We start from the raw sequence: 13158 nt of genomic DNA on the forward strand, positions 1-13158 counted from the left end.
GTTAATTTTGTGTTTCAAAGTTTATTTAATAATATCAGAAAAAAGGTGGAATGTTTTAAAGAAAAATTGTGCGAGTTTTGTCATTCCTCTTTCAAAATTGTGTAAATAGAGGGCAAGACCAATCATTGCGAGCTACGTCATCCTATTTTTAATACAGAGTGATACTGATCCTAACTCTACTTTTTTTTAAAATACAGAGTGACACGGAATCATGGATCGGTGGCCTAAAACTGGATCATTAAAACAATCAACATCCAAGTGTGCCACTACAACTTCAACTATCCCTAAACAAGTATGTGGGTCTGATGAAGGCGAAATGGAAACACCAGGTTTACAAAATAGCTGCTCATCATCTGAAAATGTGAAGGAGCCAACATCCAAAACACAACATGAACCTGTAATTAAAAAATGTAAATATAATGAGAGTTACTTAGCCTTGGGATTCATAGATGCTGAAAATTGCCCTCAGAGTGTAATATGTGGCAGAATTTTACCTAAGAATTTGATGGCATCTTCTTCGCCATTTTGAAACAAATGATGCTCAGTTTCATGACAAGAATATTGATTTCTTTGATAGGAAACGTCGTGAGTTGCTAAATTCACTGAAGTTCTTAGCTCAGACATCTTATAGTACAAATGAAAAAGCAACAGATGGATCTTTCATTGTAAGCTACAGAGTGACTCAGGCAGGTGAGTCCCACACAGTAGCCGAAAAATTAATAAAACCCTGTATGATTGACATGGTTAGGTGCATTATCAATGAGAAGGAGATTAAATAATTATCTTCCGTGCCACTTTCAAATGACACAGTGGCTCGTCGCATTCAAGACATAGAAGAATTAAACTGTCGGCTCAGATCATGTGAATTTGCACTACAGATGAGTCAAGTGATGTAGCACAGGGGTTGTCAGCACAGAGCACCCTGGAGCTAGCGTCTCTTACTTGCGGAAAATGCAGTGCAGCATGGTGCACTCGTAGCTGCTAGCAGGTATGCTATCTCTTCCTGCTGCACGATGGTGCACACGGGACGGCACCGCTTACCCTTTGCACATTTCAGCGAGTGCTGACGAACACTGATGTAGCAGATCTGGCAGTTGTACTAGTGTTTGTCCGTTACCATTATGAAGATGCTATTGAAGAAGATATGCTATTATGTAAACCGCTGCCAGCTAATGCAAAAGGATCTGAAATTTTCAGATTTGTTATTGAGTACTTGGAAGAAAATCATATACCCTGGGACAATTGTATTCATGTCTGCACGGATGGTGCAAAGGCAATGGTTGGGAAAACAGCTGGTGCATTAGTGCGCATAAAGTCAGTTGCAAGAAATTCCAAAAGCAGTCATTGTATTTTGCACCATCAAGCTTTGGCCACATCAAAAATGCCATTGTCTCTAAAAAAAAAAAAAAAAAAAATCGTTAATTTTATCAAGTCCAGACCACTAAATTCAATACTCTTCAAAATCATTTGTGGCGACATGGGAAGGCTTCATAAATCTCTGTTTCTCCATACAGAAGTGAAATGGCTTTCTCGTGGGGAAACTTTAACTAGACTCTTCGAACTTAGGACTGAGGTGATGGCTTTCTTCATTGATCACAATTTCGAGTTGTACGATCGTTTGAGTGACAAGCAATGGCTCTTGAGACTTGCCTATTTAGCTGACATTTTGTCAAAATGAAGGAAGTAAATGTGTCATTGCAGGGGAAAAATCCTAGTATATTCACTGCAACAGATAAAATCTGGGCTTTCAAGAGAAAATTGTACTTCTGGATGAGAAGTTTAGCCAGTCGTGAATTTGATAGCTTCCCTGCTTTGAAAGATTTCATTGAGGAGAACGAAGAAACTCTCAGAGGACTTCCAGAAATCAATGAAGAATTTGTAAAACATTTGGAGGATATGTGCCACACTGTAGAACAGTATTTTCCAAAACAGGAAAGTGAAAACAATTCTCAAAACTTGTGGGTCAAAAATTCATTTGACATCAAAGAAAAACCTTCTTTCCTCGCTTCTGAAGAATACGAAGCATTACTGGAATTGATGTCTGATTCATCCCTGCAACCTCAGTTTAAGAATCTCCCTGTGATAGATTTTTGGCACAGCCAGAGAGTACCTAGTTTTCTCAAAGAAATATATTACAAGTCTACTTCCTTTTGTACTTACTTACTTATGTGAAACTGGTTTTTCTATATATACATCTATCAAAACTAAATATCGAAATAGACTGGATGCAGAACCAGACATGAGACTTCAGCTTTCCAACATTAAATCAGATATTAAAGAAATATGCAGTCGTAAACAACAAAAAAATTCGTTCCACTGATCTATTTCAAACAGGTGTTTCTTTTTTTTCTAAAAAAGATTAAGTATCTGAATAAAATTGCAGTGTGAATTACAAAACAAGTGGACTTAATTTCATTTACGCTTGTTGTGTGTGTGTATATACACACGCTTGTTATATATTTACTGATCTTTGTAACAGTAGCAAATATATTTTAGAAACATTTATAATTTTTATATGTATGTATAACGTGTGAGTTCAAAAAACATGTTTAATGTTAGTGATAAAAATAAGCCAGGATTACTAATCTTTGTAATAACAGCAAATACAATTCAATAACATTATTTATAATTTTTAATTATGTATAATTTGTGACACCAATAAAATGTGTAATGTTGTTGGTAAAAATACATTTGGTAATTTAATATTTATATATATATATATATATATATATATATATATATATATATATATATATATATATATATAAATACATTTGGTAATTTAATATTTATATATATATATATAAATATTAAATTACCAAATGTATTTTTACCAACAACATTACACATTTTATATATATGTATATATATATACACACACATGCACACAGAAATTACTAATATTCCGCTGGGTTCCATAGTTTTATTTTGGTCTTAAAAGGGTTCCGTGAATAGAAAAGTTTGAGAAACGTTGCCCTACAGTGAGTTGGACGAGGAGGACCAGTAGCCTGGCCTGCCCAATCTCTTGACTTAACTCCAAATAACGTCTTCTTGTGGGGGAGAATTAAAGACATGTTCTACCAGGTGCATCCAAAAACTAGAGAAGATATGAAACAGAGAATTAGAGAAGCCTGTACGTCTCTCAGCTGTGCTGAAGGTCTCAGTTTCCAGTTGTGTTCCCTCTAGCTTTCTTGAGACTGTGGGCAACTTCACTGTGTTTTTTTTTGGGGGGGGGGGGGGCTTCTGTGCTTTGTTAATGTAATTGTTGATTCTGCCTATAGATGTTTTCTTAGAACATTGGCTGAAGAGAAGGAGAGTACTGTATCAAAATATATTCTTATAATATCAGTTACTGTATCGCGTGGAATGAAAACATTAGTCACTTAAGCCAATCACACAGCTGATAAAATGTCTCCCAGGTCAATCACAGCTCGTTGGAATATTGGCACTACCAGGTCCTCTTATTGGCTACCACCCATATTCAATTCACTTTTGACGCTAATAACTCATAACATCTTTGCAAAAACCAGAAGCAAAAAAATGGCATCTCAACATGCCTTCAAAAATTCTGGGACAGGGGTTTAAGTTAGGGACTGCCTCAGAGAAATCAGGATGTATGATCACCTTAATTTTAAAACTAAATTGGAAATATTATTTTAAAAGTATAATTGAAAAAAGAATGATGTATGAAATTCAATTATTTCGTACCTTTTTTGAGTGTAATCTATTTACAATATCATATTTAATTTTTATTGCTTTATGTCCTTTTCTTGCCACCTCCAGGAGTTTTGTTTCTTTCCCAGGAAGTCTTTGTACTTGGACTTGCATTCGTTCGAAAAGTTGGTTCAGATTTGTAGCTCTGATTTCAGTATGTCTACTTGTGGACAATTTCATTTCTCCATGCTAAGGTCATCATTGAAAAGGCTCTTTCTGTGTGTTCATTGCTGATATAAGCACTAATTTTCTTGAGGTTAGTGAAAGAGATCTCAAGATTACTGAAGAGATTTATTGTTCTTCACTACAGATATGTATTGTCTCAGGACTGTTAACAATAGTCTTCACAAGCCCATACTCCTCATGGTTCATTTGTATCAATATCGTAGACACTATAGCTTTAACAGCATCACAGAAATTTCCGAAGAGGATGGCTCTTGTTGAGGTCCAACTTAGAAATTTTGTTGTGAAAACTGTCTTCGAAAAGCCATATGTGTCATTTATGTACTGCAGTGTTCTTCTATAAAAATCAAATCTATCTGTTGCACATTTCTTAGATTGGTATGGAGTGAGGTCACAAGCTTATTATTCATAGCTAAACTAAAATAGTCGTCAACTGCTTTTCTCTCAAGTTTCCTTTTTAATTCAGTTATTAGATAGAACACTGAAATGATGCTGTGTGACTTAGGAAGGAGAAATACGAGTAGACTTCTGATAATTAACTTGCATTTCCATCTTGACTTGCAAAACAATTCCACAGTACCACGAGCAGGATGCGAATTAATGGGTATATGGGGGGATTTCCCCCACTGTTGGAAAGTTATCCCCTCTCAAAAATTCATATTGTAACTTTTATTCAACAATAATGTGACTTTATTTCTCACTTTAGCCACACACCCGTCAAAAATGGGTATTCCACTCAACACAGCAACACAGTAGTTGTTATTGCACTCCACACAACGACTGTGACAATTCACGTGTATTATTGAGAAGAACAACAATGTGCTCCTAATTTCAACTAATGTTCACAAAGCACTACAGTATTTACAAAACAAAACTGTCAGTTCTCAGTTCACAGTTCGTTTACCTTGGCTAGTTCTTCTAGCTCGCTCACTCTCTCATGTTCACTGTACGTCGAACCCAAGACTTCCAGATACAGTTCACTGCACTTCGAACCCAAGACTTCCTGATACAGTTCACTGCACTTAGAACCCAAGACTTCCAGATAAAGTTCACTGTACTTCGAATCCAAGACTTCCAGGTACAGTTCACTGCACTTCAAACCCAAGCCTTCCAGACGCGGTTCCCTGCACGTCGAACCCCGCCCTCCAGATGCGGTTCCTTGCACGTCGAACCCAAGACCTCCAGGTACGTTGCACTCACCTGGATACTGCCACAGTTATGGACCTACTCAAGTTCACTGCACATCGAACTCAAGTTCACCTTGCTCCAAGACTTGAAGACTAGCTAGCTCTCTCGCAGCTAACTGACTCACTTCGTAGGCTGCTCACGCTTTTATTTATTTTACCACCATTGTCAACATTGTTCTGCACCGCAAACTTTCTGGGCCTCCATAACAATCTGTTTCTAAAAGTTTCCCTGCTCTCTCCGCTCAGCGCTATAGTCTTTTTTTTTTTCTTGCTCTGCACCATGCCAAGCATCCACCAAAGCTCGAGATCCACGTCCCCGCGCCTCCGTCTCGCCTTGTGTCACGCTTGATACGTGCGCACACTCCCGAGGCCACCAGAATTTTCTAGAACGCTCCAGACGCGTGCCACAATATTAACAACCCTGCCAGAGATAACTTCTATCCCCCTCACAAAATACAAAATATAATTGTTTTACTATGAATATACTTTATGAAGTATAAAGTAAACAAAGAAAATAATATTAATATATTATCATCAACGGCAAGATGACAACAATCAATAACTTAGGAATTACAAATCTTATCTTAAGCTTGCTCTGGATATAATAATTATTATTATGATCAAGATGTAAGACAAGCAACTCAGTCCAAGCGTTGAGCCATGTCGAATGAGGATAATAATAATTTTATGTATTCTTTCTCTAGGATTCTATGCCCTCCCCCTCCCATCAGAAATCTTAATTCGCACTCTGACCAAGAGAAGAGTGCAAATAGCCATAGTAGCTGACGTGCTCTTTTTAAACCCTACTACTACTGACCAAGAGACAGTCCTTCTTGCCCAGACTTCGAAAATAACTTTTTGGAACTTCTCAGCACTGAAGGATTCTGTCAGTAGATGGAAAAAAGAGAGCCATCTAGTCGCAACATTCCACAATAAATTGCAGTTGATAGCTTCTACAAATTCCCAAAATTCTATCAACTGTGCTTGTTTCTTAGTTGAATTACTGAAATGTTTTCAACGTTAATTGCCAGGTTTTTCAGTGCCAAACCTAGTTGCATTGTGCGAAATATGGACTAGGCAGTTTGCAGCAACAATATTTTTTTTGAGTAATTTCTGTTTTTGATAGTCGTTATTATATTATTCATTGTCATTTGCATTGTTATCATAATCATTATTATCATCATCATCATCATCACCACCACCATCACTGTAAAAGTCTAGTAGCACATGTTCCACTCTCTTCTGGAGAAAACTATTGGGAAACACTTCATTGCACCTTTATTGGAAGCATCAGTAGCTAGGAAAAAAGACAATTCATGGTTATTAATATACATTACATATTTTTCTATGGAATAGGATGCGAGAATATTTTCACTTATTGCTATAGGTATAGTTTTCCACATGTCTTACTTTTGCAATCTGAGAATCACTGAATATTCCCTTGTTCGCTTTTATTTCACAATCAGTAGATTACTCTCTGTTGGTGCTTCACTGCATGGTACACTTCTCAGAGTTCTGCAGACATAATTTTCTTGTCTTGAGGTTGTGTCCCTGAGGAGCAAAAGGATAAAGACAATTTATCAGCACTATGAGTTAATTTTATGTTTTTCTGTGGCAGAATGTTGTTCAGTCACATACACCTTTGCCTCTTCTGCCGATCTCCGCATCATGACAAAGTGTATAAAAAACATTAAAGTCGTCTTGAGGGTTAATCCATTGTAACGGTTGTGACATTTTTACATAAAGACGTAAAATTTACAATTCCCATGAAAGTGAAAAACTGAAGAAAACGTCATTAAAATATAGACTAGGTTTCAAGCTGCAAACACAAGAAAATAAATTTAGAAAATTGATTGGTAACAGAAATATATTCCCTTAAGTGCTGTAACAGGTGTGACAGTATATGAACACACCATTCGACTTATTCATTTGTAAAACTCTGTGATTTGTCAAATCTTTAACAAATGAAAATAATTTATAATATAGCAAAGATATTCCCAAAAACTCTCAAAATACAAAGAAGATAAATAATTAGGTCTAGAAAGTTAAAAGAAATAATACGTGTAATGAATGTGACCTATTAAGAATATAATTCATGGATTTCACTGAATAGAGAACATTATCTAAAACTTTTAATACTTTCTGTTGCCTTTCAATCATCACTGCTGGCTCTGAAAGAATGGTTTTTATTTTATCAATACTTATGTATGAAATGTCTTCTGCATACACCTTTGTTTGGCTACCTGAATCTGTTTTGAAGAACAGGACCCAGAATTTGAATCATTTAACTCTGTCGATTTAAGTCTAGAAAGTTAAAAGAAATAATACGTGTAATGGGTGTGACCTATTAAGAATATAATTCATGGATTTCACTGAATAGAGAACATTATCTAAAACTTTTAATACTTTCTGTTGCCTTTCAATCATCAGTGCTGGCTCTGAAAGAATGGTTTTTATTTTATCAATACTTATGTATGAAATGTCTTCTGCATACACCTTTGTTTGGCTACCTGAATCTGTTTTGAAGAACAGGACCCAGAATTTGAAGCATTTAACTCTGTCGATTTAAGTTAACCATATTCATCATATGTCCACTGACAGTAAGTAATTTTATTGATGTTTCTGCATTGAATGCAATATGTATGAGGTAGCCTATATTCTTGCATTTTTCACAAATATTTCTTATCCATGTTTTACTGTGAATGTCACAAGAAACTTTGGAAAGAATTTCTTTGGGCAAGGATGGAAAATTATTCAAAACCTTAGAAAGCGAATTAAATTCAGTTAAGTATTTGTCATTTTTATGATAAATGCATGCACAAATATTATGAGGCAATGCAGAAAAAAAAAATGGTGGGTGCAAATTAAAAAATGATCTTTCAATTTTAATTTCAGGGTACTGTAACTGAAAAAGTTGAAATAATTCACCAATGAACATGATTAAATAATGCTTAGGAATATGTTTGCATTTCCCATTGCCATGCCATTTCAGTGATATAGTGTCTTTATGTCTAGGTGCTTGTCATCTATTGCTCTCTTTACAGTAAAATTCTTCTACAAATTTCTTTGTTCCTTCTGCTACACCATTTTTTTTTTGTCAATTTCTTGTTCGTTTTATGAAAAAGTTGTCTTCTTTCTTCTGGTATAAATATATTGATAACTAGTTTACGAACAACAGCTAATTTCTTCCTAGAGCTATTTGGCATATGATGTTTCACCCTGTTTGTATCTTTTCCTAATGACTGAGTTGTTTTATAAGAACTCATGGATGTAATAACGTATTCTGGGTTGCTATTGGCCTTCTTTTTGCTCTGCATTTTCTTTGTCTAAGGACATCACTCTTGCATTTCTTTATTAATTCTATTTTGTTTTTTTTTTATAGTACCCTTATATTTCTGCATTCCCCTTTCTTTCTCTTTTCAAGCGAGCTTCACATTTTTCTGGATCTTGCTTAATTTTTTCCTCGTTCTTTGCATTCTGGTTGTAATTATAATTTCATTTTCTTAAGAGACAATCACAAATACTTAGTATGCTTAAATTCTTGAAATTTTATATAAGACATTAACTAAAACAATAATTATTATACATCATGTACTTAAACATTCTTGCAAATCAATGTACCGGTATATCAATTATTTTTTGTGGTCAGTCATTATAGACAATATTTAAATCTCTTATTATTTTGCTTGGCACACCTGTTACATTTTTTTTTTCTTTTCAGTGAAAGTAATTAAGTTCATTTAATATACATTGTTAGATATAGACTAATGTTAACCTCACTCTCCAAAAAGAGCAAGTTATTCACTCACATAATATTATGTCACTGGAATAAATTTTTACTATTTTTTGTAATGTATGTAACATTAGAATTACGTTATAATTTACCCATGAATTACAAAAACAAAAACTTACCAACATAAGCTTTGAAGTGGATAATAAGATTCCTTAAAGCATTCTGCATCCAACAATAACTGGAATTCCTCCTCACCTTTTTTAAATCACATGATTACAGTATTGCCAATTTCGTTTGTCAGAGCCCATTTGCTAGCAAGTAATTCTGTTATCTATACATTACCTTAAAAATGAATAAATGATAAAATACTAAACACAATTATTTTATGCTATAAAACGACAATGTTTTGCCTATCTTATGCTGTATCAATAATGGAGTCTAATAGATTTTTAATGTTCTACTTATTTGTCCACATTTTCATGGATTGACCCCTAACTGCTGTTTGCAATATATGCAAATTCTTTTATCCATTGATGCTTAAATGTTGTCTTTCAAAATTAAGAAGCGCTAAATTTAACAAAATTGCATGTGGTGAAGAATGGGTAAAATGAAGAAAAATTCTCTCCGGCACTGGGATTCGAACCCGGGTTTTCAGCTCTACGTGCTGACACTTTATCCACTAAGCCACACTGGATTCAAATCCCGATGCCAGATTCTCCCACCGGAAACTGCATATACACCACTAATTTCTCATCATGAAGAGGTTCCTCATGAAGCGGATTAGGTTTTTCAGCATACCCACGTAAATGAAACCAAGCTCTGTCTGAAAAGAGAATGAGATTAGGATCAATTTCTGCGTCATGCATTGTATTCAAAATCCTTCACAAAATATAATCCTACATACAGGATCACTTGGTTTAAGTTCTTGCATCACTGTATATTTATAGGGTTTTAACTTAAGTAACTTCATAGCGCTTTGTATGGAACTGTAAGAAATTCTCGTTTGCTGAGAAAGATGGCTAAGAGATTTCTTAGGGGAATTTTCCAAGCATTGTCCAGTGTCATCAAGAGTTTCTTCTGTGAGCACTGTATGTCACCTTTTTCGCTTCATATCAAGAACACTTCACATTTAACGAAATTTATTAACTAATCGAATCGTCCCACGACTTGGGTCTCAAACATCTGGGAAATTCTCTTGAAATAATCTCCTGACAGCACGAGTGGATTCTGTATGGACATACAAATCATAAATAAACACCCGATGTGGAATAGAATAATTAGGCCTATTATTTGCCATTACTCTCACTTCACTTCATGTGTTGCTCTCACTGAAACACAGAACAAACTGTGTTGCGAGACCTTGAATAAACCAGTTATCCCCAAAGACTTCTCCCCTCCAGCTCGCATAAATGCTTTGCTGTTGTCGATTGACGCATTTCACGCAGCTCCAGTTCCGAGATATATGGATGACCCAGTAGTATCATTGCCTTGTCTCTGGACTTCTCTACCTAGTGAAATCTGGGATAGCCAGACATTATCGAAATTCAAAATTAGGTCAGAAATGTATTTTGTCTAGTGAAATTTATTATTAATAAGTTACTAGATACAATATGTTCGTCAAGGAACTGTGGGCTCAAAGCATAATAAGATGGACAGCACTATAGACGGGAAATGATTTATGAAATGGGAGAAAAAATTTATAGGCCTACATCACCTCATAGGAAACATATTTCCTTGTGCACTATTTACTTACTTACTTTCTTACTTACAAATGGCTTTTAAGGAACCCGAAGGTTCATTGCCGCCCTCACATAAGCCCGCCAGCAGTCCCTATCCTGTGCAAGATTAATCCAGTCTCTATCATCATACCCCACCTCCCTCAAATCCATTTTAATATTATCCTCCCATCTACGTCTCGGCCTCCCTAAGGGTCTTTTTCCCTCCGGTCTCCCAAATGACACTCTATATGCATTTCTGGATTCGCCCATATGTGCTACATGCCCTGCCCATCTCAAACGTCTGGATTTAATGTTCCTAATTATGTCAGGTGAAGAATACAACCTTGTGCACTATTTACAGTACAAAATGCAAATAAGAGCTCATTTCATTTGAAAAAAAATCTTTGATTGTTATTTGCTGTATGTTTGTACTGCTATTATGGATAACATTGTCTATGCAGTTCAGATAACTACATATAACTTCACTTAATACACCACTGTGAGCAACCCTAATGTATTTTCGAAACACATTTACTCTTCCGAAGGCTTCATTTCATGTGGATACACTTTCCTCTGCAGATTCAATTCCCTTATCACTCTCTTCATCTTGGGCGGTAGTGATAGCATGATTCACAATCATGTTGTCTACACACAACGCGGGTTTCTGAGGTTACTAGACCATTCTCAACTGACAAAAATCCTCTATGTTAACTTCCTTCGACTTAACTTGCCATCATCCATGAAAGGGGCATTCATTTCACAGGTTGTTATGCCATTATGCCATTTTGCACTGAAAACTTACTGCACACTACATAGAATTCAAAGGATGTCTAAATTTTATAGAAAAGACAGGAATGTATTGACAGGGAGACTTTTAAATGTTAAAATCCTTCCATACAAAGGAATGTACTGGTAAGTGCAACTTCTGAATGTCCTGACCCAAGGGTTTCTTCAGGTAGAGTGAAATTTCTTTCTTGCACTCGAGGTGCAATGACCCTCAGTACAATCACAGAAGCATATTTCTCCAGTCCATGCTTTTAAAACATTACAAGTTTCACAATTTTTACGGAATTTTTTACTCATTTCCAATCAGTAAATAGTGCTACAAACAGAATTTTGAAGCATTACAAGAGGGTAAAATTATGCAGCATATATAAAATGTCCAGGGACTGTATAAAAAGAGCATAATGAACAGGTTAGCATTATATGCCGGAGCTTATTAACAAGGTTTCATTAGGCTTAGTCAAATCATTTATAATTGTATTTATTGTTTGCATTGTTAGTTGCGCTTTTCTATTTAGTTATCCTATTTAGATTAATAATATTAATTTTTATCTTAAGGTTTGTTTAATAGTGTACAAATGTAATTTTTTTAAATGTTTTTATATTTTTATTTTTAGTTTTGTGTTCCTGTATTTGTGAATGTTTTTTGTAATTTAATTATTAATTAGTTTCTTAACTACTGATTCCAAATTTTTGTACATGTACATATGTCTGATGATGTAAAAGAGAAGACCTGATGACCTTTATATAAACATGAAGTGCAAACATTGTTACCATTATTACGACTTTCTTTCCAGTATTCATTGCTGTAAATGAAATGCCACTTATATGATAAGGCTAAGGTTTATTAAACATTAGCATTTGTTTGTAGAAATGGGAAAATTTTCATGCAAAATATTTTTCTCTTGAAATTACGTACATGGATTGTAAATAAAGTAGTGGCAACACTACCAGGAATGAGTCATGCACATTCGCATGCAATATGAAACAACTGGTGATTGTAGTTGGAGACATTGTCGAAGTATTAAATGATAAAACCAGTTGCTTTGACAATTGATGTTGTTATTGTGTGTGGTTAAATGTAGAGCACTATTTTTAACTGCTCTAAAGCAAGTTTACTAAACTTGAGCAGCAATTGTGGATAAAAATCGAGGTAGCCCATGGTTGAAATGCACGCCAATGTCATCAAGGTTACTTGAAGCTTGTGGTAATGATAGTGGAGTTAGTGCAAGGTCTCCTTGCTGTTGAGCATCGCTGAACTGTACGAGAATTATCCATTGAGGTTGGATTCAGTCATCAAACTGTGTGGCACATCCTGAAGAAAAACCTCCACATCCTCATAACCTGACAGAAGCACAGAATTGGGACCAATATGCAATAGCTGAACGCCACCTACAGATTCATTGGCATAATGGTCTGATAAGCGAGTACAATGAAATAAAATAATTTATATATGGTTCCGTCAGTTGCTAATCTTTAATATATAAATAAGTCAAAACATGACCTAATTATTCAAAGTCAAAATAGGACCCCGGTGGGTCAAATGTTTTCGCCATAAATGGCATCTTCAAGTCCTTTGTTAGTCTGTAAACACTAAATGAACACCTTAGCATATCTGGTTATCTTGGAAATACACTTATACATGCAGGTACTTGACATTGAAAACACTGACATAATATATATAAACTACAAAAAATTATTCGTACTACGAGTAACATATATTTACAATGAACCTCTTAAAAACATGACTACTCTATGTAGTGAAATAATGTGTTAAATAGTCTTTGTATTGTGTCAAAACAGTTGCCTTGCATAATGGTAACAGCTACGCTAACCAAAC

At 35.1% G+C, this 13158-nt stretch overlaps 1 protein-coding gene across 7 annotated transcripts in view; it reads left to right on the plus strand.

Moving 5' to 3' along the window:
• The window catches only part of aft (cap methyltransferase 2), a 500824-nt gene that overhangs the window by 77151 nt on the left and 410515 nt on the right, over window positions 1-13158 (plus strand). The gene's annotated exons all lie outside the window — the stretch shown is intronic.

The sequence above is a fragment of the Periplaneta americana genome, chromosome 5 (genome assembly GCF_040183065.1).
Source record: "Periplaneta americana isolate PAMFEO1 chromosome 5, P.americana_PAMFEO1_priV1, whole genome shotgun sequence".
NCBI lineage: Eukaryota > Metazoa > Arthropoda > Insecta > Blattodea > Blattidae > Periplaneta > Periplaneta americana.